This window comes from Hibiscus syriacus, unplaced genomic scaffold (genome assembly GCF_006381635.1).
Source record: "Hibiscus syriacus cultivar Baekdansim isolate YM2019G1 unplaced genomic scaffold, ASM638163v2 tig00116971_pilon, whole genome shotgun sequence".
Classification (NCBI taxonomy): domain Eukaryota; kingdom Viridiplantae; phylum Streptophyta; class Magnoliopsida; order Malvales; family Malvaceae; genus Hibiscus; species Hibiscus syriacus.
This window is the reverse complement of record NW_024063495.1, coordinates 1867502-1884852: the sequence shown is the minus strand read 5'-3', so window position 1 is coordinate 1884852 and position 17351 is coordinate 1867502. Positions and strand designations below refer to the sequence as shown.

General features: G+C 34.6%; 1 pseudogene; it reads left to right on the top strand.

Annotated features, from left to right (window-relative positions):
* The first annotated feature begins 506 nt into the window (after window positions 1–506).
* On the top strand, window positions 507–15879 carry LOC120191988 (annotated as a pseudogene).
* Window positions 15880–17351: the final 1472 nt, after the last annotated feature.

The following is a 17351-nucleotide window of genomic DNA, read 5'->3' as shown; positions in this document are numbered from 1 at the left end:
ATAATATATTGCTATTGTAGTTTAATCCAAACCGATATAAAATCGAATTAAATTAAATTTATGTAAAATCAAATCATGTCAAATACGACGATCGATAAGTATCTACAACCCATGAAAAAATAATAGTCATTATTATATCCTGTGGCTGTTCCACTATAAAGTTACAGGGTGGATTCATGCTATTTTAAAATTCGAATTTTTTCTAGCCACCATTGATTATAGACAAAACAATAAAGAAAGAAGGCAATATAAACCGATAACCTAACCTAAACAAAGAATTCTACAACACAATAATAACCCTAAGCCACAAATATCCAACAGAAGCAGCCAACGTGGAAAAGCTGTTGTAGTGGTCGGTGAAGATTGCAACTAACAAAGAAATAATCCGATGAAAAATCCTGCAACATGCGTACTAAGTCCACACCTCCACTCATCTGCCTCTTCTACCACTCTATAAACCCCTTGTCTCATTCATTCCCCTCCTCTATGAATCTTCTGCACAATTTCCATGGCCGAAACCAAGAGGATCTTCACCTTTCTGCTGAGGTTTATAGCCTTTTGCACCGTGGTTTCGGCTGCTATCGTAATGGCTTCTAGCCGTGAGAGGACTACTGTTTTGGCGTTTTCGTTTGAAGCCAAGTACTCGGATACACCGGCATTGAAGTGAGTTCGAACTTCCACTAGGGTTTTCTTTTTATGTTTGATGTTAACGTGTGACTGATGATTGCTTTGCATGTGTATGTAGGTACTTTGTTATTGTGAATGCAATAGTGAGCATCTATTGGTTCTTGATTCTGTTTCTTCCATCCAAACCAACTCTGGCGACTAGTTGTTGCCGTAGACGCCGTAAGTTCTTTTCTTTTCACCGGTTACACCACGGTTGATGACTCTCCTCCAGTGAGTGACGGATCTAAAAATTCAAAAAATAGATCCAAGATTTTAATATACATTTTGCGTATATGCGAATTTCATTATTTTTATCTCCTACTAAATTTAATATTTTTTTAAAAATAATGGATTCGAGGCTGCATATATACAATAGTTAATCCTCAAAGTTTAATTCAAATTTGATCTTACTCAAATTAATTAGGGAAAGTAAAAAATCTTGTTTGATTGAAAGTGAAAGTATATCTATTTTACGTTGACAGAGAATAGGAAACATAATTTGGATAGATTTATGACATAATGTCAAAAAATACTCCTAACGTTTGACTAAATAATCACTTTGACCCATATTCTTTTTTAGCATTATGGCCCTCAAAGTTTTATTTTAGGATATAAGATTCCTATTTTAGGGAGGGACCTGTCATTTGTTGACTTATAATTTTTGTACACATAGGTATCTTATTGCCCCAAAATAAAATGTTATGAACCAAAATATTGTAGAAAAAGAATAAAGGCTAATATGACTATTTAATCAAATGTTAGGGGTTATTGGGAATAAAGCTGGTCCCACGAATAAATTATGATACAAATCCAATGTGTTGTTGAGAAACTCTACACACAACTCATAAACCAGCAAGTTATCTTTATTTCCAAACTTGAATGAATTTACACAAAAAACTATACAACATTTATAGCAACTACTGGTGCATGACTAACTTGCACACCTAAACAGTTAGGCTTAATTGAAACCCTAACCACCTAACTATTCTTCAACAACACCTAACCGTGTAACTAACATTGCACACGTTGGATTTGCATCATACTTCATTTTGGGACCAACTTTATTCCCAATATTTTCCCTACTCCTTCCAAGCTCCTCGTGTTAAAACGCAATACAAAGACTTTTTCGCGAAAATTTTCACACGCATCCTTGGTCAGTGGTTTCATTAAACCATCAACCACTTGAAAACTGGCTGGGACATAGTTAACAAGAAGCTGACGAGAAGACACCTTATCACGGACAAAATGGATATCCAGGTCAACATGCTTTGAACGTACATGATAGAGAGGATTCACACTTAATGCCACGACACTGGTATTATCACACCAAATGACAGGTTCACTGCAAACGTCCATCTCTAGATCAACCAATAGAGCACCAACTCAAGTAACCTCGGTAGCAGCATCAGTTATGCTGCGATATTCAACCTCCATTGTAGATCGAGACACTGTTCGTTGCTTCTTCGAGCTCCAAGCAACAAGGCAACGCCCTACAAACACACCAAAACTAGACATAGAACAATGATCTCCAGCATCACCACCCCAGTCAGCATCAGCAAAGGCTATAATCTTCAATCCAACGCCATCAGGGGAGAAAACCAGACCATGATCGAGTGTACCAACTAGGTAATGAAGAATCCTCTTGACAACCATAAAATGAGCAGTACACGGAGCATGCATAAACTGCGCTACTTTGTTAACACTAAACGCCACATCTGGGCGATTTTGACAGACATAAAGTAAATCCCCAACAATATTACGATACTCACTTGCATTAGCTAGAAGTTCACCGGATTTCTCCACCAGCTTTGATGCAGCCACCATTGGTGTAGTTGTAGGTGTGGCTTTGAGCATGTTTGTTTTTTCCAGCAACTCACATATATACTTCCTTTGACTAAGAGCAAGAGTAGTACTAATCCTTTTAACCTCTATACCAAGGAAGTAGGTAAGAGAGCCAAGATCTTTTAGCAAAAATTGACCGTGGAGAGCTTGAACAATACCATCAATCTTAGCATCAGAGTATCCTATAAGTATGATATCATCCACATAAACCAAAATATATGTGCACACATCGTTTATTCTTCGAATGAATAATGACGTATCCGCTCTCAAGGCTTCGAACCCAAAGTTAACCAGACTTTCTTTTACTTTGTCATGCCAGTTTTCGGTGTCTGCTGAAGAAATACATTGCCTTCTGCAATTTACACACTAGAGAATGACCATCTGAGCCATATTTTTCAAACCCAGTCGGCTATTGCATGACCACCTCTTCACTTAGAATAACCATTTAAAAAGGTATTGTTAACATCTAGTTGCCTTAACGACCAGCCCTTAGTAACTCCATGGTAAGGAGAACATAAACCATTGAGAATTTAACAACAGGGTTGAATGTTTGGACAAAGTTTTAACCCGACACCTAAGAGAATCCCTTTGCCACTAACCTAGCCTTGTAACGAAGAATCGAGCCATCAAGATTCTTTTTAAGCTTGAACAACCCCTTTAGGAACCTCAAAAAGCGTCCACATATTATTTTTCTTGAGAACATTGAACGTAGCATGAACCACCTTAGTCCATTTAAAAGACCAAAAGCTTCAACTATCATGGTTGGTACATCAGTATCCATACAGGCCATGTGAACTTTAGGTTTAAAGATCTCACATTTTCCACGAGTCATCATATGATGCTGATTAGTTCCTAACGTGTCATCTGATTGACTCGATTGACCACCAGTACCCTCATCTAAAAAACCAGCAGCACCAACCTGTGAGACAGCCAAATTACGAGAAGAACCACCAACAACCATATGATCATCGAGTGCCACAAAATGAATCGGGAAGGCAGTAGTCGTCTCTGCATGAATACCAACGTCAGAATGAATAGGAGATGGAGTGCTATATTTATCAAGTTTGCGCATATCAGTTATAACTTCAAGAGAATGAGGCACCGTTGAATAATCAGTCCAGCATCTACTGAGCCTTGGCTCGGCAAAGGGAAAATGTCATTCATCAAACACAACGTGCCTTGACATAATCACAAGACCATCAACACCAAGTCATTGAAACCTTTTATGACAAGGGCTAATACCTAGGAGCGTGCATGACTGTAACGAAACTCTAGCTTATGCCGATTAAATGGCCTCAAATAGGGAAAACAACGACATCCAAACACCCTGAGCATGTGGTAATCCAGCTTCTTCCCAAATAACTTCTAAAACGGAGACATACCATGAAGAACATTTATCGGTAACCAGTTGATGAGATAAACTGCCATAACTACAACATAAGTCCAAAACTGAACGGGTAATGATGTCTGAGCAAACAGCATAAGAGCAAGCTCTAGAATGTGCATGTGTTTCCTTTCAACAACACCATTATGTTATGATGTATGTGGAAAAGAAATTCGATGAAGAACACTAGCCTTAGTGAGTTCTTGAGACAAAGAATGATACTCCCCTCCCCAATCACTCTGAACAACATGAATTTCAGAATCAAATTGAGTTCTAACATACTGCTGAAATAAATGAAATGCATGAATAGCTTGAGACTTGTCAGTTAGCAAGTATAGCCATGTATGACGAGTGCAAACATCTATAAAACTCACATAATATCGAGAGTTGTTTGACACCACATGGGATGAACCCCAAAGGTCAGTAAATACTAACTGAAATGGAGAATCATAAGACGTAGTAGAACTAGAAAACGATAATTTATGGCTCTTTCCCATTTGACAAGAAACACAAACTTTGTTATTATCTTTTACAATTTTTACATCAATTGTCTTACATACATTTTCTAAAGTTCCAAAGGCAGGATGCCCCAGCCTACGGTGCCACAGCTTATACAGGTCATTTGAGATTGTTGAGACCAATGCTTCAGCAAAACCAGAACCACCTAACATATCATCCAACACAAAAGAGTATAAGCCATTACACTCATGTCCTCTGAGCAAGACCTCACCAGACACTTCATCGCGAACATAGCAACGTTTGGCATTAAACTAAAAGAAAATTGTATTATCCCTAGTAAGCTTCGAAACGGAAAGAATATTCTTGGTATATTTGAAACATGCAACAAGTCATTTAGCACCAAAGCACGAGAAGATTAACATAATTTAGAACGACCAGTAGCATTAACGTATAGAGAGACCCCATTACCCACAACTAATTTACTGGGCCATTAAAATTCGTTGGATGCAACACATTCTTTGCATCTGGGGTCACATGATGTGTGGCTTCAAAATCGACCACCCAATGATCTCGTGTAGCAGTAGCAATGTGTGCTTACGAGGAAGAACTTGGATTTCGTTCAGCTTTAGACCAAGAACAACATACACAATCTACAGATTCATCTTTAAGATTAACATAATGAGTACCAGCTGACCTCTCCTAAAATGAAATCTAGTGTCATTAACAAGCCCAGTAAAACTTTCATCGAACCGATACTAGCAGCTAGAAACCAAATGACCATTCTTTCCACACAATTGACACTAAATCCTCGAACGACCACTACCTCATCCACGACCTGCCACTAGAATCTTACCGAGAGAACCTTCGATCTTGATGGTTATGGCGAGCATCATCAGGCCTTCTCTTAAACTTATCATGTGGAAGCTGGACACTCATTGGTAACAACTTATCTTGCTTATCAAACCCAACAAGCTGGGATTCAGTATCTACTAACATAGAAAAATGTTTTCAAAGGGAAAAAATTCAAGAATTGTAGCTATAACATCCATAAAAGGTTGATATTCCCTGGGCAGACCCTTCAAAACATAAGCAACACGCTTAACTTACGAAATAGGACTACCACAAGAATCTAACGCATCATATACCTCTTTAACCTTGGTGAGATACACCCTCATACTATCACTAACTTTATTGAGTGAACGGAGCTTGTAGTGTAAGCTCATAACCGTCGTTGCAGGCTGACTAATAAAGAAACTAGCACCATATACCAGACAGCTACTACTGTCTCTGCGCCAATAAACTGAGAAAGAAGATGATGACAAATAGTGGACAAGAGCCAATAAGCGAGTGCACTCTCTTGAGCCATGAACTCTTTATATAGATAATTAGGAACATCAACTCTAGCTTCATTAAAGACAGTCTTAGGCGGAGATTATACTGACCCAGTCAGAAGACGTTCTAGTCGATGACTACGAACTGTAAGCAACACTTGTTGCTTCTATAGCAAGAAGTTTGTCTTATATAAAACAACATTTATTTTTTTTTGTAAAGGTTTTACCGGTATTTGCAAAGAACTCTATGAAAGGTCAAGACAAGCAAATTAGAAATGATCCAAGCAACCTCAGGATCTTGTAGCGAATGATACCATGTTGAGAAACTCCACACACAACTCATAAACCATCAAGCTATATTTATTTCCAAACTTGAATGCCTTTACACAAACAACTATACAACATTTATATCACCTACTGGTGCATGACTAACTTGCAGACCTAAGCAATTAGGCTTAACTGAAATCCTAACCATATAACTATTCTTTAACAACCACCTAACCGAGTAACTAACATTGCACACGTTGGATTTGCATCATACATCATTCGTGGGACCAGCTTTATTCCCAATATCTTTATGCTAGAGTTTTCAAATAGTTTTCTCCATTTGAGGACATTTAATCTACACAAGCTAGAGTTTCGATCACAGCCATGCACGTTCCTAGGAATTAGCCCTTGTCATAAAGGGTTTCAATATCTTGGTGCTAATGGCCGTATGATTGTGTCAAGGCACGTTGTGTTTGATGAATGCCATTTTCACTTTACCGAGCCAAGGCTCAGTAAACGCTGGACTGATTATTCAACGATACCTCAGTCTCTTGAAGTTTATAAATGGTATGCACAAACTTGATAAATATAGCACTTCAATTCTGTTCCTGCTGGCGTTGGTATTTGTGTAGAGACGACTACTGCCTCCCCGGTTCATTCTGTAGCACTCGATGATCATATGGTTGTTGGTGGTTATGCTCGCAGTTCGGCTATCTCACAGGATGGTGCTGTTGGTTCTTCAGATAAGGGTACTGGTGGTCAATCGAGTCAATCGAGTGATGTGTTGGGAACTAATCAGCATCCTATGATGACTCATAGCAAATGTGGGATCTTTAAACCCAAAGTTCAAGTGGTCTGTATAGATACTCATGTACCAACCATGATAGTTGAAGTTTTTCGGTCTTCCAAATGGATTGAGGCGATTCATGCTGATTTCAATGCTCTCAAGCAAAATAACATGTGGACGCTTGATGAGGTTCCTAAAGACTGTAAATTGTAGGTTGTAAGTGCTTGTTCAAGTTCAAAACAATCCAGATGGCTCAATTCTTCATTACAAGGCTAGGTTAGTGGAAAAGGGATTCTCTCAGGTGTCGGGTCAAGACTTTATCAAAACATCAACCTTTGTAACACCCCCAACCCGTATCCGACCCGGATCTGAGTCCAAGGTGTCACATTGACTTTTCAAAACTTATACTTGTATACCAACATGAAAATTTCCCCTTCTAATCAATAAAAGTTCATAATTCCTATTATTACAAATAAAATATCTTCAAAACTGATCAGAGCATATATACTTCAAAATATTAATTACATGTCAACTACTTTCAAATAATGAAATACATAAAATTCAAAATTACTTTTCTGATCTGAACTTCGTAAAGGAGAGTTGACTTGTCTTACTCCTCATTCCTCCTTAATCTTCTCGAAACCTACTTGTGAAACATTCACACGCTAATTCAAAGACTTAGTGAGGCATTAAACTTATAAAGGAAACTCTAACTACTTAAACATGTATGAACATATCATCTCATAATGTCACACAAAACAATATAACATTATATATAATGTAATGTACACATCACACATTATTTCCATCAAAAACCTTATTCCGCTATCAATATTATTATCTTCTATATCTTTTTAATCATATCCTCTCGTACCTAACCTTTTAATCAACATATAACTCATTTAACCAAACAATGAACACATCATCATATAAATCATATAATACAATTCATATGACAAAAGCATATACATCACATGTAATATGTTTATTGTTATTTCTTTGTTAACCCATGTACACATATGAAAACTATAGATATGTGAGTACATAGAGGTTGTGCACATATGCTGTGACCACAACTCGTATAAGGTCCCATTAGGGGCATATGAATTTATCCCGAAGGACCACTATATCCCAAAGGACCACATAGAACCCTCAACTCTTGTCATGCCAACTATACCTCTAGCTCTCATGACACATAACATGGGCATTATCTTTATACTTATCATATAGTCACTTGTTCATATCACATAGGCTCACAGTTTCTTATCATATCATTCACATCTTATGACTTATATCTTGTGGTCATGTAATCACTGCATTTATTTTCATATAACTCATTGTCACATAAATCACATACCATACATATATAGACACATAGATCACTTTCACATAGCATATATTAACTTTCCAAGTCATTTCATATTACTTGTCACATATATCATATCACATAACTTATCTTTTATATTCATATAATTACATGTTTTACTCTATTTCACACATAGTCACATGGTTTATTATCACATATCATGAATATATACAAATCATATAACATAGATAATAACATATATCACATATCATATAAAAACATGCTTATACTTATGAATTCAAGCATTCTAATGTAGGAAAGAGACTCGTCACAAGTCTTATTTCCTCTAACATTATATATTAACTAGTATACACTCACTTGGCCTCACTAATTAATATCGTTCTCTTATATTTTCCTCGATGCCTAATACTTGTCGACTGGTTTGGACTTTGCTTTCAATCGATATCTACACAAACACTCAATTTAATGAATGTCAATATTCAAATTACTTGATATGATTCATATCGATACTAAATACAACTCCAATTCAACTTTCCAACTTAAGTAGTATCGGTACTACCCTCACGGTACCGATACCTCTATGCTAGGGTACCGATACCCTGCCTCGGTACCGATACCAAAATTAGCTTCGAAGTTCACTGGTATCGATACCCTCCACATAGGTATTGATACCCCTCCATAGGGTATCGATATTGTTCATACAGGTATCGATACCCCATGCATCAATTCCTCATAAATTGCCTTGTAGTATCGGTACCCACTCAGCAGGTACTGATACCACTTACCCATAAAATACTTCTTAGCCCAACAATTTCCAACATTTTACCCCAAATTCTAATTATTTACCTCTCCTCATGCCTTTAAACTTATTCATACATATATAAACCCTCTTTAAACACTATAACACTTCATTATCTTCAATATCTCACTATAACTCTAGAATCAAAGAATTTTACTAAACTTTCCATGTTCTCTAAATTCATTTCCAATGCTTTAAGCTTTTAATCCTTCAAATGACAAGTCAAATCATCAATAAAACTTCAAAAACCTCTTTATATCAATAATTCATTTTTACACCCTTAATAAAATTTCCTTTCTATATCTTCATTCTAGATGTTTTAAGCGTATATAAGCTTTCCCTAAGCTTATATAACACTCAAAAAATAAAATCCAACTTAAAAATCCAAGAATTAACCAGCTAAAATTAACTCACCTTTTTTCATGAAGCTTACGGGAAGAAGAAAGCAAGAGGAGAAAGGTTTCCAGAAATTCCCTCCAATCCTACGTGTTTCACTCTTCTTAAAGGAAACAAAAATATCCTTTAAGCTAAAAAGACCAATTTACCCCTTTAATTCATCTATATTTCCTATTTAACCCAATATTAAAATTCTTTACTTAAGTTCCTGAACTTTTAACTTATTTCGAAATTGAGTATAAAGTTTCCAAAATTTACATTTTAGTCACTAGCTCTGATTTTGGGATGTTACAAATCTCCCCTCCTTTTAAGAAAATTTGTCCTCGAATTTTCATTGCACACATTGATAAGAACATATCTTCTAATGTTCTCATGTTGCTTCCTTTACCTAATATTTCATTCCTTTAGTTCTTCAACTACCTTTTTCCTTTATACATTTATCTAATGTCACTTATCATATAAACAGTAACCAATAATCTCAATCATTTCCATTCAAAATAATGAGTCAAACTGCTTTATTATTAATCTCTAATTACCTTAACACCATAACCAAACCTTTTGTTTTTACATCATCTTCATCCAAATTACAATACTCGTATTCTTTTATCATCTAAAAGATAACACTCTTATCTTACTTTAAACTCTATCCTTTTCATTTCTTTCTCCATTTATCCTTTCATAATCAAGATCTCCTTATAACATAACTAAACCATATCTCTCCCCCGTGTTCTCATACTTTTTTCATACCACTTATACTTATCTCTGATTACCCAGCTTTTTTATTACATCTTCACAACTCTTATAATCCATATGAATTGCCCAAAATCTTGTTCTTATACAAAATCCTTATTTTATTTACAATATACATATTCTACTACTATCTTTAGCATCTTTTGGATACACAAATCCTCATCTTCTTAGCTATACCACATTTACATAATCAAAATACACCACCATATCCAAATCCACATCATACTTGATTAACTTAGCCTTATATCTTTTCCAAATCTTACAGCTCTATCACCTTTACTATTACAGCTAATCAATAGCAACTGTTCAATCTAGGGCACAAGCCCTAATCAACCAATCATATACATCCTTTCCAATCAGACTTATCTCAACAATAGTTTACTTAACTTATCAAATCCACATTCATTCTAATACACCATGTAATTTCGTTGTTCAAAGTCAACATTCTAACTTCATTTGTCTTATAAACAGATCACCAATGTACCCATTCTTAAACTCTTCTTATCAATCCTTAGCTTTACTCAAACATAAAAATTCTCACCTCCTTCACTATATCACATTTATATGATAAAAATATACAACTGTATCCAGATCCCCTTCGTATTTAGTTATCTTAACCTGACAATATCTTAAAATCTTATAATTCCAATATTTTTCATCACATACTCTTGTTAACCAACGCTAACTCTTTCCATCTAGAATGCAAGCCCTTACCATATCCACACTCTTTCTTATACACAATATTATCCCTTTGTTTCAAATTCATAACTCTAATTCATTTATCTTATAAACTGGTTACTGATGCACTTATTCTTGAACTCTTCTACAAATTCTAACCACATCATTTGATTTTTTTAACATCCTTTTGGTGACACTTGTTCACCATATTCTATCTTATCCACGTAATAACAAAACTACTACATATCACTTTTTCGATTCAAAACAGTGAAGACCTATCACTATTCGAATATGATTTCAACTTTCTGAAATCAACCTTTGATCTTACGAGGCACTTCCTGAGGTGTCCGCTCTTCATCCTGCCTGGCCAGGCAGGTGAATTGTTATTACCATAAGGTCTATCATCTCTCACTTCTTTTGAAACTCTCATTATCATACTTCTATTATAACATATCAATCTAATTCTATTAGTAAGACAGTACACTCCTTACATTATCATATTAGAAATTTTCACTTTATGTTGGCATCTACATATTTTAAAACTCTTTTACCTTCGTTTTAAGTCTAGAATCGGCTAAACCTTAGCTCTGATACCATTAAATGTAATACCTCCAACCCGTATCTGACCCACCCGGATCCGAGTCCAAGGTGTCACATTGACTTTTCAAAACTTATACTTGTATACCAACATGACAAATTTCCACTTTTATTCAATAAAAGTTCATAATTCCTATTATTACAAATAAAATATCTTCAAAACTAATCAGAGCATATATACTTCAAAACATTAATTACATGTCAACTACTTTCAAATAATGAAATACATAAAATTCAAAATTACTTTTCTGATCTGAACTTCGTAAAGGAGAGTTGACCTGTCTTACTCCTCATTTCCGTTAATCTTCTCGAAACCTACTTGTGAAACATTCACACGCTAAGTCGAAGACATAGTGAGGTATTAAACGTATAAAGGAAACTCTAACTACTTAAACATGTATGAACATATCATCTCATAATGTCACACAAAACAATATAACATTATATATAATATAATGTACACATCACACATTATTTCCATCAATAACCTTATTCCGCTATCAATATTATTATCATCTATATCTTTTTAATCATATCCTCTTGTACCTAACCTTTTAATCAACATATGACTCATTTAACCAAACAATGCATACATCATCATATAAATCATATAATACAATTCATATGAAAAAAGCATATACATCACATGTAATATGTTTATTATTATTTCTTTGTTAGCCCATGTACACATGTGAGAACTATAGATATGTGAGTACATAGAGGTTGTGCACATATGCTGTGACCACAGCTCGTATAAAGTCCCACTAGGGGCATATGAATTTATCCTGAAGGACCACTATATCCCGAAGGACCACATAGAACCCTCGACTCTTGTCATGCCAACTAAACCTCTAGCTCTCATGACACATAACATGGGAATTATCTTTATACTTATCACATAGACTCACAACTTCTTATCATATCATTCACATCTTATGACTTATCTCTTGTGATCATGTAATCACTGCATTTATTTTCATATAACTCATTGTCACATAAATCACATACCATATATAGACACATAGATCACTTTCACATAGCATATATTAACTTTCCAAGTCATTTCACATTACTTGTCACATATATCATATCACATAACTTATCTTTTATATTCATATAATTACATGTTTTACTCCATTTCACACATAATCACATGGTTTATTATCACATATCATGAATACATACAAATCATATAATATATATACAATAACATATATCATATATCACATATGCTCATATAAACACATACTTATACTTATGAATTCATGCATTTTAATGTAGTAAAGAGACTCGTCACAAGTCTTATTTCCTCTAATATTATATACTAACTAGTATGCACTCACTTGGCCTCACTAGTCAATATCGTTCTCTTATATTTTCCTCGATGCCTAATACTTGTCGACTGGTTTGGACTGTGCTTTCAATCGATATCTACACAAACACTCAATTTAATGAATGTAAATATTCAAATTACTTGATACGATTCAATCAATACTAAATAAAACTCCAATTCAACTTTCCAGCTTAAGTAGTATCGGTACTACCCTCACGGTACTGATACCTCTATGCTAGGGTACCGATACTAAACCCCGGTACCGATACCAAAATTAGCTTCGAAGTTCCCTGGTATCGATACCCTCCACATAGGTATCGATACCTCCTCCATAGGGTATCGATATTGTTCATACAGGTATCGATACCCCATGCATCAATTCCTCATAAATTGCCTTGTAGTATCGGTACCCACTCAACAGGTTCTGATACCACTTACCCAGAAAATGCTTCTTAGCCCGAAAATTTCCAACACTTTACTCCAAATTCTAATTATTTACCTCCTCTCATGCCTTTAAACTTATCTATACATATGTAAACCCTCTTTAAACACTATACACTTCATTATCTTTAATATCTTACTATAACTCTAGAATCAAAAAAATTTTCTAAACTTTCCATGTTATCTAAATTTATTTCTAATGATTTAAGCTTCTTAATCCTTCAAATGAAAAGTCAAATTCATCAATAAAACTTCAAAAACCTCTTTATATCAATAATTCATTTCTACACCCTTAATAAAATTTCCTTTCTATATATTCATTATTGATGATTTAAGCTTATATAAGCTTCCCTAAGCTTATATAACACCCAAAGAATAAAATCCAACTTAAAAATCCAAGAATTAACCATCTTAAATTAACTCACCTTTTGCCATGAAGCTTACGAGAAGAAGAAAGCAAGAGGAGAAATATTTCCAGAAATTTCCCCCAATCCCACGTGTTTCACTCTTCTTAAAGGAAACAAAAATATTCTTTAAGCTGAAAAGACCAATTTATCCTTTAATTCAACCATATTTCCTAATTAATCCAACATTAAATTTTTTACTTAAGTCCCTGAACTTTTAACTTATTTCAAAATTGAGCACAAAATTTCCAAAATTTATATTTTAGTCACTAGCTCTGATTTTGGGATGTTACAACCCTGTTGCTAAATTCTCAATGGTATATGTGCTCTTTGCCATGGTAGTTACTAAGGTTTGGTCGTTGAGGCAACTAGATGTTAACAATGCCTTTTTAAATGGTGATTTAAGTGAAGAGGTGTTCACGCAACATCCTCCTGGGTTTGAAAATATGGCTCAGATGGTTCTCCTCTTTGTGTGTAAACTACAGAAGGCACTGTATGGTCTTCTACAGACACCAAAAACTGGTGTGATAAACTAAAAGTCTACTTAACCTTGGGTTCGAAGCCTTGAGAGAGGATACGTCGTTGTTCATTCGAAAAAGGAACGGTGTGTGCACATATATTTTGGTTTATGTGGATGATATCATACTTACAGGACACTCTGATGCTGAGATTAATGGTGTTGTTCAAGCTCTCCACAATCAATTTTCGCTAAAAGGTCTTGGCTTTCTTACCTACTTCCTTGGTATATAGGTTAAAAGGATTGGTACTACTCTTGCTCTTAGTCAAAGAAAGTATATATGTGAGTTGCTGGAAAAAAAACAAACATGCTCAAAGCAACACCTACACCTACACCAATAATGGTTGCATCAAAGTTGGTGGAGCAATCCGGTGAACTGCTTACTAATACTAGTGAGTATTGTAGTATTGTTGGGCTCTGCTTTATGTCTGTGGTGTTTAGTGTTAACAAAGTAGCACTTTTTATGCATGTTTCGTATGCTGCTCATTTTGTGGCTGTCAAGAGGATTCTTCGTTACCTAGCTGGTACACTCGATCGTGGTCTGGTTTTCTCCCCTGATGGTGTTGGATTGAAGATTACAGCCTTTTTTGATGTTGACTGGGGTGGTGATACTGGAGATCATCATTCTATGTCCGGTTATGGTGTGTTTGTAGGGCGTTGTCTTGTTGCTTAGAGCTCTAAGAAGTAACGAACAGTGTCTCGATCCACAATGGAGGCTGAATATCATAGCATAGCTGATGCTGCTGTCGATGTTACTTGGGTTGGTGCTCTATTGGCTGATCTAGAGATGGACGTTTGTAGTGAACCTGTCATTTGGTGTGATAATACCAATGTCGTGGCATTAAGTGTGAACCCTCCCTATCATGCACGTTCAAAGCATGTTGACCTGGATATCCATTTTGTCCGTGAGAATGTGTCTGCTCGTCAGCTTCGTGTTAAATATGTCCCAACCAGTTGTCAAGTGGCTGATGGTATAATGAAACCACTGACTAAGGCTGCGTTTGAAGATTTTCGCGAAAAGGTTTGTGTGTTGATGTGTTAACATGAGGAGCTTGTAAGGAGGGGAGAATATTGGGGATAAAGTTGGTCCCACGAATGAAGTATGATGTAAATCCAACATGTGCAATGTTAGTTACACTGTTAGGTTATTGTTGAAGAATAGTTAAGTGGTTAAGGTTTTGGTTAAGCCTAACTGCTTAGGTCTGCAAGTTAGTCATGCACCAGTAGGTGCTATAAATGTTGTATAGTTATTTGTGTAAAGGCATTCAAGTTTAGAAATAAAGATAGCTTACTGGTTTATGAGTTGTGTGTAGAGTTTCTCAACAAGGGTCAAAATACTCTCCCCAAAAAAAATAAGGGCTTAGGTGAATATTTAATCAAAAGTTAGGGACATTTTTTTACCTTATGCCTAGATTTATTAATATGCAAGTTTCTTTAGTACCCTAATCAATAAATATTATGGGTATTAGTGTTAGATGTTAAGTTGTTCACGTGGATTCATCTTGTATTCTTTTATTTTGACATAAGCAAAAATTCTCTTCTTCTATAAAAGATTTTTCCCAAAAGAATTTTTTACGTGAAATCTTAATGTCTATTTTATTCTATGATTACTATACTTGTCATTATCTTTTAACATTAACAAATTAATAGTGTGTGTGTATTTTACTAGATTTCTTGTATGTTGTTTACTTCAAGCATCTCGGCGGCAATGGTGATTGCTTATGTGGGGAAGGAAGGGAACCCTGATGCAGGTTGGCTACAATATGTGACCAAGTGAGGAAGTATTGCAACCAAGTTAAAGGAGCTTTAGTTGTTCGTTTATTAGTCTCATTCTCTATATCTTGCTCTTCCTCTACTCCATTCATACTGCCCTAAACCCTCTTCTACTTGAAAAGTCTTAAGACACTTAAGGTTTACCTATAGAGCTTTGCTTTCATTTTTTTTAGTGTTGTTTTCATTTTAATTTTCATTTTTGGCATATAAGATTATGCAATGCCTTTATTGAATTTTTGGAAGGCTGGAGATGTTTTGTGTGCTCCAAGAATTTATCTTTTGTTTATTAATGAAAACTAAGAGCTTTGTTATGTGGTATAAATTGAAAATTGGGTTTAAATAAATTATCAAATTAATTAAAGAACCAATAATGCTAGAGGCCATGGAGAGTTATCAAGTCATCATCTTATGTCCCTTTAATATTTGGAGTTTCATTAATCAATTAATAGACTCAAAAAGGCTTTCACATCACCCCATTTTTTCTTCCAAAGTCCTTTGAGAGGACATCAAATTTTCAATACAATTAGACTAGAAAACCCTTAGATAAATTAAATAAGCATTACATTACATTCATGCTTGAAGTGAGATATATATATAGAGAGAGAGAGGGGGATAAGATTATATTACACAATGTAAAATTCTTTTAATTTTATACAGATTTAAGACTATTGGATAAGTAAAAATAAATTGTTGAGATTAACTCTTTGTTTTTTTATCCCCAGTGAATATCTTCTCATTTTCTATTGTTAATCTCATCTATCTATTTTAACAGTTCTAAATTTTTAGAAAACTAAAATAATTTTAAATTGTATAATTAGATATATCCCTATATATATATATATATATATATATATATATATCGATTTTAATAGGTAATATACACCTAAAATCAAGTTTGAGTGTTTTTAGATTTATTTTAATTCAAATTTCATTATATATGAATAGAGATAAAAAAAAATATGTACGATGGGTTTTAATTTGATCCTAATTCAAATCTCATTATTTTTTCTTTAAATATATCCTAAATCCAGTTATGTATGGTTAACAAGTAAACATATATTTAATAACTTTCATTTACATGTAAAATATATATGAAATACAAGACAAAGATCTTGAAATCTAAGGTCAATGTTTAATAAAGGAAATATATGTATATTTGGGCCAACTTTTCAAATATTAACCCTACTGCGTCGTCATTAAGTTTTCAAGATCAAGGTTACATCATGGAAGAAAATAATGAAGTAATTCCCCACTTGCTTCAACTCTATGCAAGGTTAGGTTGTTTGTGTGAACATGATGTCGACATTCTTGTTCTACTTTGGATAGTGGACGTTGGGAGGATCGTATTTTTTTAGAAAATTTAAATTTTTATTTAAATATTTTTTATAATTTAATTTTATATTTTTAAAATTTTACAATTTTATATTTCTTAAATTTCTAATATATTTATGTCAATCAAAAATAGGCTCATTTAAATTTGGATCGATGTGGATAGTCTATGTGATAATGCGACGGTACGGGTGTAAACGAGCCGAGTCAAGTTCGAGTATTGCTGAGCTCGACTCGACTCGACTCGAAAAATCTATAATGGAGCTCGACT